Here is a 19,627-nt window from a genome sequence, read left to right as displayed (position 1 = left end):
CCAGCTAAGCTGAAAGTGTGTTATGAATCTGTGAGTGTAAAAAGTATGCAAATATGTTACTGCTGGTAATAATATACTATACATATAGGCAAAGTAACATGTAGCTCAAAATTGTAGTAGAGTAGAGTAGTAGAGTACTTGAGTTAGTCAACTTTGTCATTGTCCACCGCATAACAAACTGCATCACAAGCAGGAAGGTCAATATGTTAAGATACTTTAACTCCAAGTCAGAAGTACATGAAGCTGCTGTTTGGGTGGTATGCAGGAAAGTTTCTGACAAAACCCTGGCTAAAGCATTCATTACCAGAATGTGCATACAGCCTGCTGTGGAGGTGCTTGAGGAGGAGGAGGAGGACGGTGAGGATGAGGATGAGGAGCCAGCACCACAACCAAAAAGATCGAGAAAGACTGCAGACATGCCAACAACCTGGCACAAAGTTGACCTGGACAATGAAGCCCTGCCACAGTACCAGCATTCACCACTCAACTACATAGAAGCCCCCTTTGACTACTTTATTTAATTTTAGAATAATTTTAGTTTTTTTATTTTAATTTTTAATTTTAATTTTAAAAATAATAATTGTTTACCATGAAATAAGGCCTAATTTTATTGTTGTTTATGGTTTTATACATATTTATTTTTTTTACCTCTAACAGGCAAGGAACCATATATGGTCACTTCGTTGAGCTTGATTTTCTACATGAAAATAAATGTTTTTTCAAAATGTTACAAAAGTAAAATGGTCATGTTATTTGCTCCAACAACACTCTGGGGTTGAAATTTTGAATTTACAAGTATTTCAATGAGTGCCCTTTAAAGGGTTAGCAAGGGAGAAGATCAGCACATATGGGTTTGAGATGTATTTAAAGCTGATCTCCACATGCCAGGCTCTGTGTGGAAAAGAAAAGAAGGTGCTATGTTAAGCAGGGGAGATTTGGGAATTTTCCACACATGGAAATGGTGTTTTTATATATGTTCAGGATACACATCTCCATTGTAAATGAACCAGTGAAAAGGGGACTTCTTCACAGTATTCATTCAACATAACTTTGATGAGCATTCATTACTGAAAACACCTCATAAAGTACAAGTCTAAATATCATCCGACAGAGGATTGCTTCAGACAGAGTACCCTTCAGACATTAGCCTCTATTGATGTCCTCTTTAAAGACATTACCCTTCATAAATGATAGCACTGTCCATTACTGATAGTTCATAAAATGAGCTGTTTGACTGCTGATGAAAATGGCCTCTGTCAACATTCCCACACCTCTGTGACTGTGCGATTGACAACGAGGAGAAGGCACTAAGGGAAGAGTCATCCATTATCTTTGCCTTTTAGGTCACAAACACAGGAAGACATCAGGACAAGCATCAATAACGTCAATATTATGTTCCTGCAGCAACGATTCCCACAGATTCCAAGTGTTAAATGGTGTCCTCGTTGGAGATGAGATGAGTTTGCACTTGAGTGAGGGTGGTTTATAGGGATGGAGCAGTGGAGTGTATGAAGGACTCATACAGGCAAAAAGAATAACATTAAACTTTAAAAGAAATGTGTATACCTAAATTTTTCCTTCCCGTTCGGTGGGAGAATCAAGCTGGCAGCCCTCTGGTCACAAGCCGCTTCTCTTACCTCTAGGCCACGGCTGAGGGAAATATTTGTACTGGCAAATTTCTGGGGACACACGTTCTGTGAAACAGAAACACCTACTCTGTTATCAGTCTTTGAATGACAAATAGCTATGCTGACATTTGAATGGAAGAAAAACATGTCACCAAGCATTTAAAATATATATAAACTGACGACCGAGTCCATTTCTCCGTGTGCGTGTGCGTATGTGTGCGCCATATACATGCGCCACAAAGTCCAAAAAGCCTTTTAGTTTTCCAACGCTTCCGACGAAAACACGTCCCTCGCCGGAGACAGTGATAAGGGGAGTGCTCACCTTCTCACAAGTACAAAGAGCAAATAAAACCTTCTTCCTTCCTGCCTTTGTCAAATGAAAGTCTGTAGATTGCTGTTATCTTTATGGGTAGTTTGTGCCTGGTAATCTTGCCCCTGTGTAGGACAGTCAGTCATAGGACAGAGTGAAATCAGATTGGTTATGCAAAAGAAAAATCAGATTTATCCCATACAAAAAATACACTACAATCAAGTGTTTCTCTGATCTTTGCTTTCTTTTTCAACATGTGAATTAGTTACAATGAAATGATTCATTACCTTACTTAAAAGACCAAAAACTTTAGGAAATACTGCTGACTTTGGACCTAATTAAAACCCCTGATTTAGCTAATTTCACCAACTCAAAATAGTCACTCTGCCACAGTTGGCTGAAACACTGCTTGGTACTTTCTCTGTGCACTTGCCCCTCACACATACAAGGTTAAAAGCAATGTAAAATTATTCAGACAGTGAGGAAATCAGAGACCACGCAGAGCTGCAGCAGAGTGATCAAACAGACCCAGAACAGGGGAGTGAAGAGAGCTGTGATTTGAAATGATTTGTAAAGCAGATCAATATGCTCAACATCAGAGCAAGTAACAGTTTCCTCATTCGACCCAAATATTAACGTGCTGTCTAAGGCAAAAGCATATGTGTTCGAATTCAATGGTTATTACGAGCTGAATTCCCCTCTGTCTGGCTCACATCAGTTAAATAGTCTGCAAAATGTTTATGATTATGAGAGGTTTTCATTTGTATCGGTCACTGACGTTTTCATTCACCTTGGCTCCGCTCATAACACACACTGAGTGACACAACTTCTTACAACTTCCTTGTTCAGTTTTCCCCTCTCCACTTTTCTGCAGCTCCTCTGACTTTATTTTGCTTTCCCCAGTTGCCCACAGGAGGCTTTTTGGCAAAAATTTCTGTGCTTGAGGTGTTTTCTGTCATTAAGCCTTTTTGCCGTGTTTCAGTCCCTGCCTGTTTCTCCCTCCGTCTTTCCATCCATCTTTTAGTCCACCCCTTCACATCCATCTCCTCCTTCACCAGGTTGGCAAATTGATTGTGTCGAGCTCACGGAAAATGGCAGCCTCTGGGGACATACATTGAAACTCTGGTGTGCCAGGCCTTCTGTTTTAATGAAAAGTTAAAGCCCCAACAATCACACCTACATACACAAAGTGCTCATGCATGCTGCCACACATACAAACTGACACACACTATGTACAATCACTGCAGCAGCTACCTAGTGGGCAGATCTGGGTCCATAATTAGCTATACTGTGTGGAGTCCCTCTGGCATTTAACAGCTGCAGTTACTGCCTTGTTTCTCTGCTGAATAGGGGATTTGTGTCGGAATATCAATCCTTCCTCATGGCAGCCGTGAGTGTTTGTGGTGAAAATTAAGTCCCTTGTGTGTAAATAAGAAAGTTCAGTTGTGCGTCAGTGATAGGCTGTTGTTTTTGCTGTCACGTTCTGAGACCTTGTTGAAGACCCTCTAATATGGTCAGAGGAACAGGAGAACTAGAGAAGATCCTAATGTCTTACATGCTTCTATCTAACAGGGAATCAAATACATCGATTGCTATAGGGGATGAAGGCTTGTGGGTAATGTAAGGTAATGTGTGTTTTGTGTGCAGCATAATGCCTGGTGTGTGTGTGTGTGTGTGCAGAATCTCTGTTGTGCCATTTTTCAAGCTTTAACCTTAGCCTTTAGAGGGCCTCCTGTAGTTTTGGCCAAAAATAACAGCAGTTAAGGTCATGAACTATGTGCAAAATTACTGGATGTGCTCAGTGCAAAATGCTGGTCTGGGAAGTTTAGTAACTTGGGCTGAAGCTGTCAGAATATGTGCAATTGTCTGAAAGTCCCAGAGAGGGAATTAAATAATCTGTAGAGTATTAGATATGAATTTAATGTTTACTGAATGTATTCCTCCTTTTTAGTTATGCTAATAGAACTGTGTTTAGAGAATATACACTACCATTTAACTCAGTTTAGTGTAGCCTGCAAATTTTGCTGCTCAGTGGAGCTGTTTGGATCACTGCACACTCACAGCACTGCAGATGTTTCCTGTCGAGGGAACTTCCTCAGCTGGATGCAAGATACAAGATACAAGATTTATTTGCCACACACACAATCATACATGGTACAATGTGCAGTGAAATTCTTTATATCCCAGCTACCAATAATAGGTAAGTAAAAAATTTAAATATTGTAAAAAAAGAACGCTTATAAAACAAAAAAAAATAAAATTAAAAAAGTGAAAATGCGTGTTTGTGTGTGTGCGTACTCGCTCTCTGCTCACCTGTGTGCTTCATGAGTCAGCCTCGATTGTAAGCCAGAGAGAAGAGTTGTTTATTTTAGGAGTTGATTCTTCTCCATTCTCTGTTTTTGCAGCCCTTCCTGGCCTGTCACGCTGTTGCATTTGGCCAATCAATAATGTAATTCTTAACCAGAGGCTGCTGCACGCTGGAGTAATTACCTCCTCCATTATCTGACCACATCTCTCATTATACTGTAAGAAGCCTTCATTAGAGTCATAGGAAAGCCATGAAAGGCTTAGGGGGGACACAAAACACACACACACACACACAAGTATACCAAAGAGTGACAAACTTGCATAAACATACTCTGCATAGTATTGGGCTCAAGTTCTCTGGAAGAAAAACAGGCATACAGGCTACACTCCTGTTGATCTCTCACATCCTGCACATCTATGATCATTTCTATTCAGCAAGATGGCCCACTTCCTCACCTCACTGGGAAAGCCTGAGGGAAGTAAGACAGTCACAGCCAAATCAAATCCACAGCACAGTAGGGGAGACAATGGCGCAGATCAACATGTTACTGGCCTCTTTAGGCTCCTCCTGTGGCAACCAGGCTGGGGGGTATTTCCAGGCTGCAGGCTTGATTTCCACTGTGGCTAACTGCCAGAGATGGTGTTGGAAGATAGTTTAACAAGTCATTACCAAATACAATGGTTATTTACATACTTTATATTTTAGCCTCCCCTCTGTTGGAGACTCCATGAAAATGCCTGTTTTCAGCAAGAGTACACTTGTTAGTCCTTTCAGCAAAGACAACAGTCATGGTGCATTAGTGTGGGCCACAGAGATAAAGGCTAGTGCATGACAGAAGATGGTGGGTCACTGTATTCAATGACCTTTTCAGATAAAAATGATATAGCTTTGTTTTCTGTTGCTGGCAGAATCCTGGGTCAGTCTAAGTACTGCTTCACAATAACTGAGAGTTGAACTGAATTAGTTATGGGATTATACTATTTGGCTTTAATGTTTGTGAGTTTGCATGAGAAAGAGACATGTAAGCTGGTGAAAATACACCACTAAGCCATATGTGTTTGAATATGCCCTTATATCTACTCTCTTTCAGAGAGTTAAGGGAGACGTGGTCTGACCTGTGAGAGAGAAATCAGTGTTGTGTTTTTCATCATCGGCTGTCGCTCCGTCGCTCTTCCTCGGCCCTAAGCCTCTTGTTATACAACTGGCTATCAGGCTGATGGCAGTTTTCTAATGGTGTCAGTGGACTTCAATTAGCTCTCCACCACGCTCGATCGCACCGTCCTTTCTGCTGGAGAGGGGCCTTAAATTGTCTGAAATAGCAGAGCTATTAAGTCAGGATGGTTAATGGGAATTTAAACAGAGAGGGAGAGAAGAGCAGGCAGACAGGGGCACAGCATCATCATGCAAGTGGACAGTTTCTCTCCTTGTTTTCCTACTCGTCCCCTCTGTTAACTGGTGAAGGCGATAAACACATTATGCCTGTAGAGAAGGGGGCTTGACTTATTCTGGTAACAGACTGCAAATATACAAAAGAAAATATACACTGCACAAAATATACACAGAGGTATTTACAGTTATAAAATAGATCATGACAGTAAATCATTCAGACTCAGTCGGTCAAAGAAAAAGGACTAAACCTCTACCCGAGAGGTACATAACTTTTATGCGCTGTATATTTAGTGCAACATTTTGTGAGCCCAAGTTTATAGCTGAGATTTAGCTTATACAATATGCACTCCATGTAAAATATATATTTTGCCAGACCATAAATGGGCATTTGAGTCTAATTCCTTAAGCTCTGGGTTTACAGATGAGGTTTACAGTTTCCATGCAGAATTGAATCTAGGATTACAAATTTGGACTCAACATTAAAAATGAATAAATAAAAATTAAAGAGAGAGAGAGAACATTTTCAGTCTGATCACCAATGTTGTCACCTGGTAAGTTCAAATGTCTTAATTTTCCTTTTACGCTCTTTTTTTTTTTTTTTTTGAAAAGTTGAGCATCACCAACTGCAGACATTTCTATTCTTTCCTTGCGTATAGTTTCAGAATCAGTCAGTATTCATTCATTTCTCAGCACTATAAATTACCATGTCTGAGATTGCCTTTAGGAGTGTTTTGGACAGAATAATGTGTCTGCTGTAGATGTTTTTTCTTGTTTGTGCCAATTTAACAGTGCCAGTTCAGACCAATTCCTCCCCCATGCTGCAACAGAATTTTTTTCTTCAGCCACAGGAAAGAGCATAGCTATAGGCCAAGAGACATGCATAATCTTTATAAGGTGTCAGTTGTTTTTCTTCCCACACTTTTGAATTTTCACACAAAAGGCAAAACCTATTGTGTAAGTGAGGGAATGGCTACAGTGTGTGGTATTTCTGGGCTAAAACTAGGAGCTTAAAGAGAAACTTTGCATGACAACAGTCCCTCTAGGCCCAGACAGAGTGGGCACTTAAAGCATCTCGGACTTATAAAGGCTGAGAGAATAGAACTTCTTTTCATCTCATCAAACAACCCAGGGGCACAAAACAGCTTCCCATGTGTGTTCAAGTACAATCTTTCTCAGCCAGGAGAGTTATATAGGCAGCAACAGCGTGCCAGATCAAGTATTGGCATATCTGGGTTGTCTAGACACAGCAGGTGTCTCGGAATAGAATCCATTTATTTCTGTCTCCCAGATCCTCAAATGTTACTGCTTGTTGCTACAGTCAACCGACACTGACTGCCAAACTGCTAAAATACTGAATGGTGCTGCTTTTGAGACTTCATAGGTGACACCTTTAAATAAAAGTACGGTACTTTCATCATATAAACATATATATCCTTGATTGCTAATCTATAACAGAAACAATATCATCATAATTAATGCAACTAAAATTACTTTCCTCATTCGCTGTAGCACACTGCTGAGAATCAATAAACTTAAACTTTCATCCATCTTAGAGAAAAAACAAAGAAGCTGTTTCAACTTGTCAATGTCACCTTTTGATGGGTGGCCCCTCAGTGATCGATCACTGTTGACAGGAGTCCTCCCTCAGGAGTGAGCTTCAGATCTGGTGCTGCGAACTACATAAAGTGACTGAATAGATTTTGTGAAATGCTTCACTTATACAGTACCCAAGGTGCACTGGTTACAATGTCTGGAAAAATTGCTTCTGGGTAAAAAACCAAAAAGGATGCCTGAATAGTGTACATGTTAATGTCATTGCTCACATTATTACTGTAATCTTGATTTCACAAGCAGGGGATGAGGTCATTTTAACAGGTTTAAAGGAACAGACTTTGAGGTGAGCTGTCAGTCAAAGAGACACATAAAACACATGGTGACTTCAAACGATGAGGACAATAGTGAGTTTATTTTTGAGTTTTAAAGCTAAGGAAGTTATTTTAGATTTATTTTTGTTAAATGTGTAACATCCCAATCACAATCAATAAATCAAATTATCTGACAGAATAAAGAAAGAAATCACAAAATAAAACTGGGCGTGTGGTGTATCAGATATTACAGTCCTGCAATAAGTCCATCCAATACAATTTCACAACTGTGCTTGAGCCGAACTAGTCTACATTATTGGTTTACACACTACAAAATCTCTGTTCAGGACAGACACATCCACTGCAATAAAGACGTTAGGCCTTGTCTTACGTCATTATTTTTTTTTCAACTGTTATCAAGAATGCTTGAGCAAAAGTAACTAATGGATGGTGATCTGGTTGTCTTCCATCAGTTCATCTTCCTCTGTATCCATGTGGCCCCTTTCCAGAAGTGTGAGTATTTTTTTTTCCAAAGTCCTTGTGTATTTCTGAACCACTTCATATGTAATGTGCTGCTAAAACAAAATCGACTTGGCTTTAGTTCACAGCTTTCAACTTTCTGATCCTTTCTCAGAAAGTTGGACTCATAATGACAAATAAACCTAAATCCTGCCAACCGACTGACGCCACAGCCCCACAAACACAGCGTGTGAAATGATGATTGACCTCCATTTGCATTTCAAGTGACCATATTTGAGCACTTAGGTTAGAAAACAACGCGATTCTCACCCAGCTAATCAGCGGGGCTCCCCCTACGTCACAGTGTGAGTCATCGTATAGCATTTGACCAATCAGCAGAGTTCTGGAACGCGTCAAACTTTCTAGTTCTTGATAACGTGAACAAAGGGGACTTGGGCCTTAATCTTTTCCGACACTTCCGGTGATAACGTCCAAATTAACCATGGTAAGTTGACGGAACTCACATATGTTATGGTTGAATAGTTGTGCTACGTGACGATCTAAGTGTTGTTTGTGTAGGACTTAGTAAAATTAGTGAAACTGTGCAATGAAAAATGCGGACGCTATATTTGATCATACGCCATTTTCACTGATAAACTGGGGTCAGCGTCGTGTGTCCGTTTGTGGACATTCGCCCGATTCATAGCACCTCCGCATTTTCTGTACAAATAACACAATAAAACTTGGGACTTCATGTGATAATGTTGCCAAAGGTTCAGTGAGACGTTTAACCCACTTCTAGACCTTTTTAAACTATAAATCGTGATTATGAGTGATTTTTGTTTTAGATAGATAGATACTTTATTGATCCCAAGGGAAATTCAAGTTTTATGACCTTATACCCGTTATTTTTTTTTTGTTTGTTTTAAGTTTTATTGCATTTGTTTTATGTTTTGTTAGTCTTAGAGCCTGTGCATACATACATGTAGCAATAGACATTCATTTAGACACATTATATATATCATATTATATTATTTCATACCTTTATTATATAATGTATACACTTATAGATAGATATATTTTATTAATCCCCTGAGGGAAATTGAATATATTATTTATTTACAGTAAGAATTATTTACAATAAAGTTGAATGTAATCCAATCTAATCGAATTTTTTCACAGCTATTGGCTCAGCTGTTTTATGGCAAAATGAAGAGGACTGTGGTTGTGCCAGCCCATCCTGCCATCAGCAATGATGATGAGGAAGAAGATGACGATGTGGCAGACCTACTTTGTCCCACCCGCCCATGACTTGGACATTCCCAGCACAAGTAAGAGGAAGTGCATACAGCCTGCTGTGGAGGTGCTTGAGGAGGAGGAGGAGGACGATGAGGATGAGGATGAGGATGAGGAGCCAGCACCACAACCAAAAAGATCGAGAAAGACTGCAGACATGCCAACAACCTGGCACAAAGTTGACCTGGACAATGAAGCCCTGCCACAGTACCAGCATTCACCACTCAACTACATAGAAGCCCCCTTTGACTACTTTATTTAATTTTAGAATTTTTAACTTTATTATTGTTTTTATTGTTTACAATGAAATAAGCTAAATGTTGTTTTTATTGTTTACCATGAAATATTAATAAAACAAAAAAAATATTATTATATGTTAATTCTATTAATTATTATTATTTATTAAAATATTTAATTTATATAATATAAAAATAATAATTGTTTACCATGAAATAAGGTCGAATTCTATTGTTGTTTATGGTTTTATACATATATATATATATATATATATATTTTTTTTTACCTCTAACGGGCCATACGGAACCATATATGGTCACTTCGTTGAACTTGATTACATGAAAATACAGTGATTACATCTCTATGATCAACCACCAGGCCAGCTTGCCATGAGATCAGATGTCTGCAAGTGGCCAGGAACATCATTTCATTTTCCTTTCATTTAGTTCTATATCATGTATGTAGGGGAGGCATGAAAACCACTGTAGCACCATTAATTTACTTCAGCAAACCCCTCAGCCATACGTTCACCCACACCCCACATTATAAATAATCTTGGCTTAGTTTGAAAATACACAAAAATAGCAGTCTTGACAGGTTGAAAATAGACTTTAGTTAAAGTGGTATGCATATGGCAGTATTTCCAGAGTGTCATGCTACACGTTATTAACTTCAAATTGCTTCCATATATAGGCATTATGTATAGTATGTGGAAGAAACACTGTAACTTTGTAAAGTTCATAAAGTCTGATGTGGGGCTGTGGCAAAAAAAGCACTTTTTTAAACTAAGACTAAATTAATGACTTTAATTAATTTAATTTAACATGACACTAGTGTTGAAAAGAGCAGTAAGTCCTGTTGGCCCAATATCCTTCCTGCTAGTTTCCCAGATGTCAGAGAGCAGACGCTGGATGGCTGTGTTGCCTCTGTTCTGTCAATTAAAGCATACATAAGTATGCTGTTGTTGTGGAGAGGATAGTTACTGTGGCAGACTGTGGGTGTCATCATCAATCACAGTTCATATTGCTAAATATTGGCATTGATGTCTCACTTGAATAGGATAAACGATGCAAGCAGAGGCGTGAAATGAAAAACAAGGATGAATTGGCTCGCTCTCTGTCAGTGTGGCCAGCAGGGCCGTGGTTGGTTGTGCTGCCTTCTAGTCCTTTTTCATTTTTTTATTACATTCTCTATCTCAATTCAGGATCTAAAGATATAAGGTGTCTTATGCTGCCCCTCGAGGCAAATTTGTGATTTGTGATATTGGGCTTGACCAAGTTTACTTTAGTGTGGCATTTATTTTTAGATCTGTTTTGCTTTGGTCAGTTTTCTGTATGACTTTTGAAATTGTATACTTTTTGGCCACTCTAACAGCATGGCTCTGGATAACAGTGTCAATTAGCATATAAACACTGTTATTGTTAGCATGTTTATGCCAGCATTTAGCTAAAAGCACTTTTTAATCCTGTTGTAGGCTTTTACAGAGGTTTTGTATGCTGATATTATTTCGATGTTATTTGTTTCGTTTCATGCCGCCTAAACACTAACATAACACCTAGATGGTTGAAAGATTTTGATTAATGATCAATGCAGTCAAATCCTTTCTGAAAATCTACCCAAAACATCAAAATGTCATCCTCCCATGTCCCACGCAGATAAAGATCATACAGTTTGCTACATGTCCTAACAACAGGATCAACAACTTCAAAACTGGCAGTCAGGAAAAATGACAAAAAACTGTTTACTACATGAGCTGTATGTTAGGTGGCACATTAGGCTACTGCTGTAGTGCTACCTAGTGGTTTCATTTTGATCAGTAAAGCTAAATTTGTAAAATGCATTTTCATTTGTCATTTTGTAAGTATTTTATTTAAATTTCATTTTTGTTTTACATGCAGACAAGAATTTGTTGTTTGTACAAGTTTAGTTAAGCTGCAAAGTGTACTTTTGCTTCAGTCTACATCAGTGCTGTTATCATATTTTTAGTTCAGGATAATCAAATCTAGATTCTATCTTGCTGTGTTACTCGTAAACACAGTAGAGTCTCTCTCCACTTCACTGCACACTTGCAGGTAACACCTGAGCTCATTTTCTCACAGCATTGCAAAGTGATTGTGGCCCTCAGTACCCACCTACTACCTGGATTTATGAGTCTTGTTTTGGCTAGCCAAGAATAAGAATGAAATTGGACACAGTTATACCGTGTTGTATAAACAACAAAGTGAAAAACAATGTGTCTCCACTGAAACATCTCTCTCTCGCTCTGAGACACACACACTTTGTTCTTAGTTTTAGTGAAGAATTGCTGTTACTGCTTATGGGCTCTGCAGAATTGCCAGCTTGCCTGTGAGATGACGCCAGCAGCTGAGACCTCCTCACAAGTGATTCATTGCTTTAATCACTCTGCCTCTCCAACCTCTTACCAACCATGGCAAGGTTTGACACATCACTGCCTTCTCAGAGCACTCACACCATTTGTCCTATTTAGGACACTGTCTCTAACCTTGTAGACAATTAGATATTGGACGTCCAGTGCTGTGTAGAGCTGGTAAAGTACAGCACAGCCGGCGCCAATTGAATTGCTGTGAAAATTGGTATGTGGTCATCCAAAATTCACCTGATATGATGATGGGTTTTCTGAACACCTCCTATGTCATAGACCCCGACCTGACTCCATCACTGGAATATCACAGAAACTGGGGGAAGAATATTCATCCTATGATCCTACTGATGTCAGTAGCTCTTGTCTGAAGGCATGACAGTTTGACTTTAAATCCCTCTCCCCTTGCTCTGCCTACACCTCACCCTGTTTAAGTCAGAGTGATCATAACAGTATATTCACAGCACAACAGTAACCTTTATAAACATCTACTGATTTTGTCCTCACCTGTCTTTTTATTGCAGCATAAGGTGGAAAGTGGATCAGATCAATCACTCCTCTTTTGCCAATTTGCCTGCCTACAGAGACCTCCATCGCTTTTTAGACACAGCAGTGGGAGATATGTCAGACATGTTTGTTGTGAGGGAACTGGGGATTTGTTCTCATTTCTTTGAGATTTTGAGTTGTATGTCAAAACTAGGATGATTTCTAGCTACAGTAGCTACTGCGCCACTATCTGATGAAACCTGTGAGACACTAAGGGGAAAGAACACAGATGGCAATGATTCACTCACAGAGTACATGAGGACACCAACATGTGCTATACGTGACACGTAGGACGGTGGTTGGCTAACAAAGTCTGGGGTGTCCGATCACAAACAGACAGCTCTGAGGTTGTCAGCTCAAACTTGAAATTTTAACGTGTGTCCACATGTGTCTCGATTGACCTAATGTGACCAGATCTCACTTTCCTACTCCATAAGCAAATAAACGTGCATTCATGGGACACCAGGACACATATAAACTAAGGACTTGATGTATACATTTGTAAGATTTACAAGAAGGTCCAAATAATTAAGGATAGTCTGTTTTTTACAACATTCATACAGTGTCTCCTAACTCCACAACTTGACAACTCACAAAGGAGTCTGGGAGATTTCTTCAAGAGAGGAGTAGCCTCTCTTGGTCGCTGCTGATCACTTGCTATATTTTTAAAATTTGACATGTTCACCTTCAATAAAATGTCATCTTTCATAAATTAGATTTACCTGGTTGACCGATTGGTACAGTAATGTCAAACTGACACTTCTTACAAGGAAAGAACGAACATACTGTAGTGCATTTAATGTTGAATTTACATAAAGGCAAAATGATTAAGAATTTAAAAATTTGCTGTAGTGAAGTTGCAAGGTTTATTGAGTTTCTCCTCCCTCAGTTACTTTCATAATTGCAAGAGTTTTAAAGTACTCTGGGGATATTACAGTTACTAGTTCAGTGGTGAAATCAGTTGAGAATGACAGTGTATTCTTAAACCATAGCTGCTTAGCTTGGTGAGTAAAACAGCCCAAACATGTAATTTGCAATGCATTGAACCAATTGGAAATCAGAGAGTGTCTAATCCACTGTGTTTTTGTTGTGGATTCTTTCATAGAGGATGTCAAGTAAGTAAGTCTCACAGTGAGCTTGTGTGAAACTACTGAGGTGTTGCCCCAGAGGAGGTGAGAATAGCAGCAAGCAGGCAAGCAGTGTGGAGGCTTCAGGGTTTGTATGCTGTGGGATGCTGATGCTTCACTCAGAATACAGCTCCCTCAAGGGAAGCTAAGAGATTCAGTCAAAGAGGCTTGAAAGATGAATATTTTACTCCACATGTTGTTTCTTTAATTGCTATTTTACAATTATTTTTGCATAGCAATATTAATAAAACACATTTTCTGTGCAGTCTGTTTTTGTTTTATGGAATCCAATTAATACACTATATAGCCAAAAGTATGCAGACAACTAAACATATATCCATATGTGATTGCTGAGCATGTCTTTTAAAATTTGTGGGCATTCATATATAACAGCTTTGACAGAAAGACTCCCAAAAAGATTTTTAAACTTAAGGTAAGCTTGAGGAATTAATGAGGTTGGCCCCTGATTTTGGGCTGTAAGGTCCGGCTCATAGTTTGGTTCTTTCCAAAGGTGATATTAGGGCCTCAGCACAGTCAGGTTCTTTCACACCAACATGGAGTCGACTTTGTACATGGGAGAATGTTGAAAGAGGAAAGGATCTTCCCCAAACTGTTGGCACAAAGTTGGAAACACACAGTAGTATGAAATTTGTGCTTTTTCCCTTGAATGAAAAAAAAAGAAAGTAAACAAATCATAAGTACTACTTAGTATCAAAGCATTTTCTCTACCTTGTTATCTCATTTCATTCAGAGTGCCGGTATATTTACTCCGCCTACTGACCGATGGACAGAAGGAATTTAGTGACAAACAGGAAGAAGATTGAAGGGGACAGGATAGGGGCTGCCTTGTGTGTGTGTGTGTGTGTGTGGATGCGCATGCACGCAAATGTATAAATTTGGAATCCTCCTTTAACTTTTTATATGCTGCCAGTTTTGTCTGCCAGGACAGAATGTGTGTTCTGTGGCTGCTGGATGGCTGTCCAGTGTGTTCTGTGTGAAACAGCAAGCTATAGAGAGAATGTGGATCACAATGCAGAGATCTGCACTGGGAAGATGCTCTCGGGAGTTTGTCAACTCAGTATATTGCATCCTTGCCCTGCTGTCGCACAATGGGACTGTATGTCTGTCAGTCACAGTGTCAGCATTAGGGCCCTCAGTGGCCCCGCAGGCCTTTACCCTTTGGCGTTCCTTAGTGATGCCACACTCAGATGACTGCTCCTTTCACTCTGAGGGCTGCTGGCTGTCAAAACAGTATGGTTGACAAAAGTGCTGAAGAAACAACACAGTGTGTGCACGAAAAGACAGTGCTTGTGCATTTGTCTTTTCAGCCCACTTGCATCTTAATTTAGCTTTGCGCGAGTGTGTATCCCTGGTTTTAAAATGAAAACATCTCTGCTGCCCTCGACTGAGCTTTCTCCTCCTCTCTTAAATTCTCAGCAATCACTCTGTTACTTTCAGGTCAGTTTTACTAACTCAGTCACACACACACACACACACTGTTGCTTCCCATCTAAGAACATGACATTACCATTACCAGAAACCTTGTGATGGTGTAATACCTGCCAGAAGGAGTGTTGTCCCTCTGTGCTGTCATGACTACATGCATGTGAAGGGACTGCAATGTATTTCTGGTTTAATGATTTCAAAAAAAGTTTTTAAGAAACTCATTAGAAAAAAAAAAATATATGTGTTGGCTCGTGATAATGTGATTATGCGCTGTGTGCTCATCAGAACAGACTCCTGAAATCTTGCTGATGCCCTCTTCCTCTAAAACAGCAGGTCATCAGTGTCTTACTGGATATTTCAGTCGCTGATATACTTTGGATCTTCTTTGTGTTTCTGTCACTGAAACACACTGCCTGGTCAGTGAAGTATGGATGCAGATCTGCACAAGAAATACTTTTGTCATCATATTGTTGACCCAGGGTATTCAAAGGCTTACTATGCAGGATTTGTTGGCTGCTCTTTGTAAACACACCATTCAAGAGTACAGTAAGTGAGAAAAGAAGCTGATTGTTGAGAACCATTCCCAGGTCATCAAAAACTGACAGTTCAATTTGATGAGCCTAATATCCAAAGCTGTATATGACGACCTAGAAATACAATGGGCAAAAATATTGGATTAAGTATTTCAATCAGACCCGCTGCCACAGGCAGGCAGCTGGCCGTGCAGTCTGCATTTGCAAAAATTTGTGAAAACAGTGGGTTGTTCTAGAGAGCTCTGTGAATTCAAGTATGGTACTGTGGAGGATGCCAGCCTCGCAATAAGTCAGTTTGTGAAATGTTATTCATGATAGATACTCCACATTCAATTGTAAGCGGTATTGATGGAAAGTGGAAGTGCTAAGGTACAGCAGCAACTCAGCCGCAAAGTGTAGGACCATGTAAAGTCACAGAGAGGGGTCATCGAGTGCTGTGGGGCATGGTGTGTCAAAGTCACCAATGCTTTACTCATTCCACATCTGAAGAGTTCCAAACTTCCACTGACGATGAGTTGTATTGCTTGTCAGTTTTGTCCCTATAAATGTCTATTTGTATAGATTGCTGCAGCACAATCCATCCCTTAAATCTGCAGGCTGTCAATCATGAGAGTAACTACATGTACACTCAGTAGTAGTGTCCATCTGGCTTGGTGACCCAAGAGAAACTGTTTTAATGTTAAAAGCTGCCTGTTGTGACTCATGTCACTGCCGATAAGCTCCGCTCAAGCTCCCACCCCCAGGCTTTTATTGAACAGTTGATTGTGTGTTTTTTGTTTTTTTCATTTTGACATTGAAGAGAATAAAGCACCTCTTCATTAAAGCAATAACAGTGCTTTGCATTTAGCATTAACCTGCTCTCTGCTGGACAACACTGAAACGCAACTCTTCACTTTCTGTGTTGTGACTTGAGTTTCACGTGACATTAATTGTAACAATTTATTTCTAAAGTCTAAAGTACTGTATGATGAAATCAAGTTAGGTGTAAGTTTTACTCACAGTTTCACATAAAGTTTGACACATTGTTTTGAAATAATACCTTATTGTTGATTTGTTATTTTTCAATATTAGTGTTTGCTTCCAGCAAAGAATTTGACTCTGCTTGGTCTATTTTCAGAGCAATTTTTGCTACAGTTTTCAAATCCCAAAAGCTCACTGTGGAGCTGTCAGTCACGCTGTGGAAATACAGAGGGTCGTGCTCTGCAAAGAGACAGCGCCATGATGTTTCCATGTTTGTATTACAGTGTGAGTGTGTGTGTGTGTGTGAGCGTGTGTGTGTGAGCGTGTGTGTGTGTTTGTGTGTGTGTGTGTGTGTGAGTGAGTGAGTGTCAAACCACACTGGAGAAAGAAGTCAATCTCCAATGTAATGAAAATGCAAATTGTCTTTCTTGTGTCAACCTGTGCTGTCAATCAGCATCACAATACTCCATCCCCTTTCAACCTCTCACAAAACGGCCCACAATCAACCTGGACGTGACTGGGACGAATCACTGCACCAAGCCATTTCCCTCATTCATTACAGATAAATCAATCTCCCTTATTGTTACGTTCTGTCCTCGTGTCTATTCTCTCTTCCTCCATCGATTTCTGTCATTCCTCTATTTGTCTGAACTGTTTTGTCTCTATCTTTCCTTTCAAGAGTTTCCCTTCGTCCCTTCCAGGGGGAGATTTTGTAATTGGTATAAAAAAAAATGGTGGGATGAAAAAGAAAAAAGCAGAGCTGGAGGTGAATGGGATGATTGATGATTTGTGATTAAGTCCAGACTCTGTTTTCAATTACAGTTCAGAGGTAATGGATTGTTTTTTGTTTGTTGTTTCGTGCCGACTACAGACTCCCAATCAACCTGTCTTTGTTTGCGAGTCCAGGGAGCTTGGGATGGAAGCAGTGAGCTTGAGACAAAAACTGAGTGTGTCTAACTTAACCAGGGGTGGGGGTGTTAGTTCGTTGCCTGTTCTGTTCCTCATTTTAAAAGATCAGTCCTGCCGCAGAAGTGTAACCTGTGTTGGCACAGGAGTCTGTCCCACTGAAATGTGAAGGATTTGTTATGTAGACCGGAAGAAGAGCTTATAGCAAAAGTAGACTGTAGTTCTTCCTCCAAAACATAACAGAACTATACACAGTTTCAGCATGTGCCTGTTTGAATGCTTCAGTAATTAAATAAATAAATTTAAGAATATTTAGGCTAATGTGCATTTAGAAACTTTTGGAATACCTTCAGTTGGGGGTCTTTGAACATGCAGTGATTTAATTTTTTGGTCACTTAAATCCACAACACTTAAAATTTGAGTAGCAAACACTACAGCTCTGTTTTTGGTCTCCACCAGTTGATGAGGGAAATGTCTAGCTCTTCAGCTGCTAAATGCTCCACTATGTTGTGAAAAGAATAAGCTAGAACTAAAATGGTTAGTGGTGGATCTGAAATATCAAGATAAAGAGCTTAAAGATGCTATGATGCCCTGTAGTGCTTGTGGGAACCGCAAAGTTCTGTGATACAAGCAACCCCTTCATGTACAACTTGTGATAAGTCCATGTCCATACATGATTCACATGGTATATGAATGTTGAAAAGGTTTTGGGTCACAAAAATCCAGCAATTCCTTAGTAGGAAAACACAGCTGTGAGAAATATGGACAATTATTCTCAGTTCATTCCAAAGTTCAGATGAAGACATTATAGGTCTACTGAAAGTAAGAATTACATCAGGAAACACTATATGAGAAAAGACATACTAAAAAGTAATTTTGGAAGATGCCCTCTCGCTTGGGCTAACTCAGACAACTAAGGCATCACATAGCTCCAATTGGACTTTTAAAAGAATTATAAAACTTAGATTTGATTGCAGCTATGTTTTTAAACAACTTGTGTTTATGAATTGACTTGGATGAGTTTACATCATTTGAATATCTTGAATATATTAAGCAGACCTAATACGGGACAGGACATTAGTCCGGTTTTAGCTGCCTTGCACTGGCTTCCTGTAGCACTTAGAATCAAAAACACTGTGACCGTCTGCTGTTTATTGGTTTATTGCAGGTTCCCAGCAACAGTCAAATGAAAATCAAGGATGCAGCTTTTGTCGATACAAGCTTGAAACTCATTTGCTCCTTTGACTTCTCCACTGCTGCACTGCTTTTAACAACTACGTTTGTCTTTTACTTCATTTTATATATTCTGTGTATTCAATTTCTAACTTTATTTCCATTATTATTATTCTGTAGTGTTATTTTCTGTGTTTCTCTGTGTTCTATTTTTATTTTAGCTTATTTTTTTAATGCTGTTATTATCAAGTGAGTTGCATTCTCCAACAGTCAGGAACGTAGTAGCAGGACACTCCACATGACATCATTTATTTGGTAGTTGCTAGAGGCACAGTAGGTTTAGAAATGTGAACCCATATTTTTCTTCCGTATGATTCAGCAGATTTACTCCTATGATGACAGGTCCATACATTTGCATTAACTGTTTATTAAAGTCCTTCCATGCCTTCTCTTGAAGTATCTTTCTGTCTGGGTCTTGTCTGATTTTTGTCATATCCTGAAAACTGCACAGTAACTTTGTTTTCCTATTTTTGCAGTTTCTCCTCGCTGCCAGAGAAAATGAAATTAGACTGGCTGCCACACTGACATGCGATTTGTCTACGTGATCAGAGTTTGCAGCTTGATCTCATTCTGTTGTCCTCATCTTAAAACCTCTTGTGACTGAAACTTACCTTTATAATGAGCTGCATAAATCACTCGATAAGAATCACATTTTGTTTAACTGATTGTTCTTACACTTTGTTCCAACGAGATGCATTTAGATAAGCGGAAGTGGCTTTGACTTATAAATCAATTTATAATGCTGTCCCTACGAATAGCTTCTCCGTCGGCTCAAAACAGAAACGGCAGCCTTATTCATGTATATTAGAGATAGCCGGGATTGAATTTTATCATTTTCCTGCAGCAAGCATTTAACTTTATCCGTTTCTTTACAAACTAAAAGCATGTTTGCAAATGAGCCTAGCAGACTAATTGAGATTAACTGAGGGCAACTTCATCATACATAAGACTGTTGTGCGTTAATTAGTTCTGTAATCACCCATCAAGTTTTTATGACTTGTTTC

The 19,627-nt window shown here is 39.3% G+C and overlaps 1 long non-coding RNA gene across 1 annotated transcript; it reads left to right on the top strand.

Annotated features, from left to right (window-relative positions):
• Positions 1–8,155: 8,155 nt before the first annotated feature.
• On the top strand, positions 8,156–9,385 carry LOC124053698. Its single transcript, XR_006842209.1, has 2 exons — positions 8,156–8,464; positions 9,142–9,385. It is a non-coding gene; the product is annotated as an uncharacterized LOC124053698 (long non-coding RNA).
• Positions 9,386–19,627: the final 10,242 nt, after the last annotated feature.

This window comes from Scatophagus argus, chromosome 2, assembly GCF_020382885.2.
Source record: "Scatophagus argus isolate fScaArg1 chromosome 2, fScaArg1.pri, whole genome shotgun sequence".
Lineage (NCBI taxonomy): Eukaryota > Metazoa > Chordata > Actinopteri > Scatophagidae > Scatophagus > Scatophagus argus.
The sequence above is the reverse complement of the archived record's forward strand: the minus strand, read 5'-3'. Positions and strand labels throughout refer to the sequence as shown.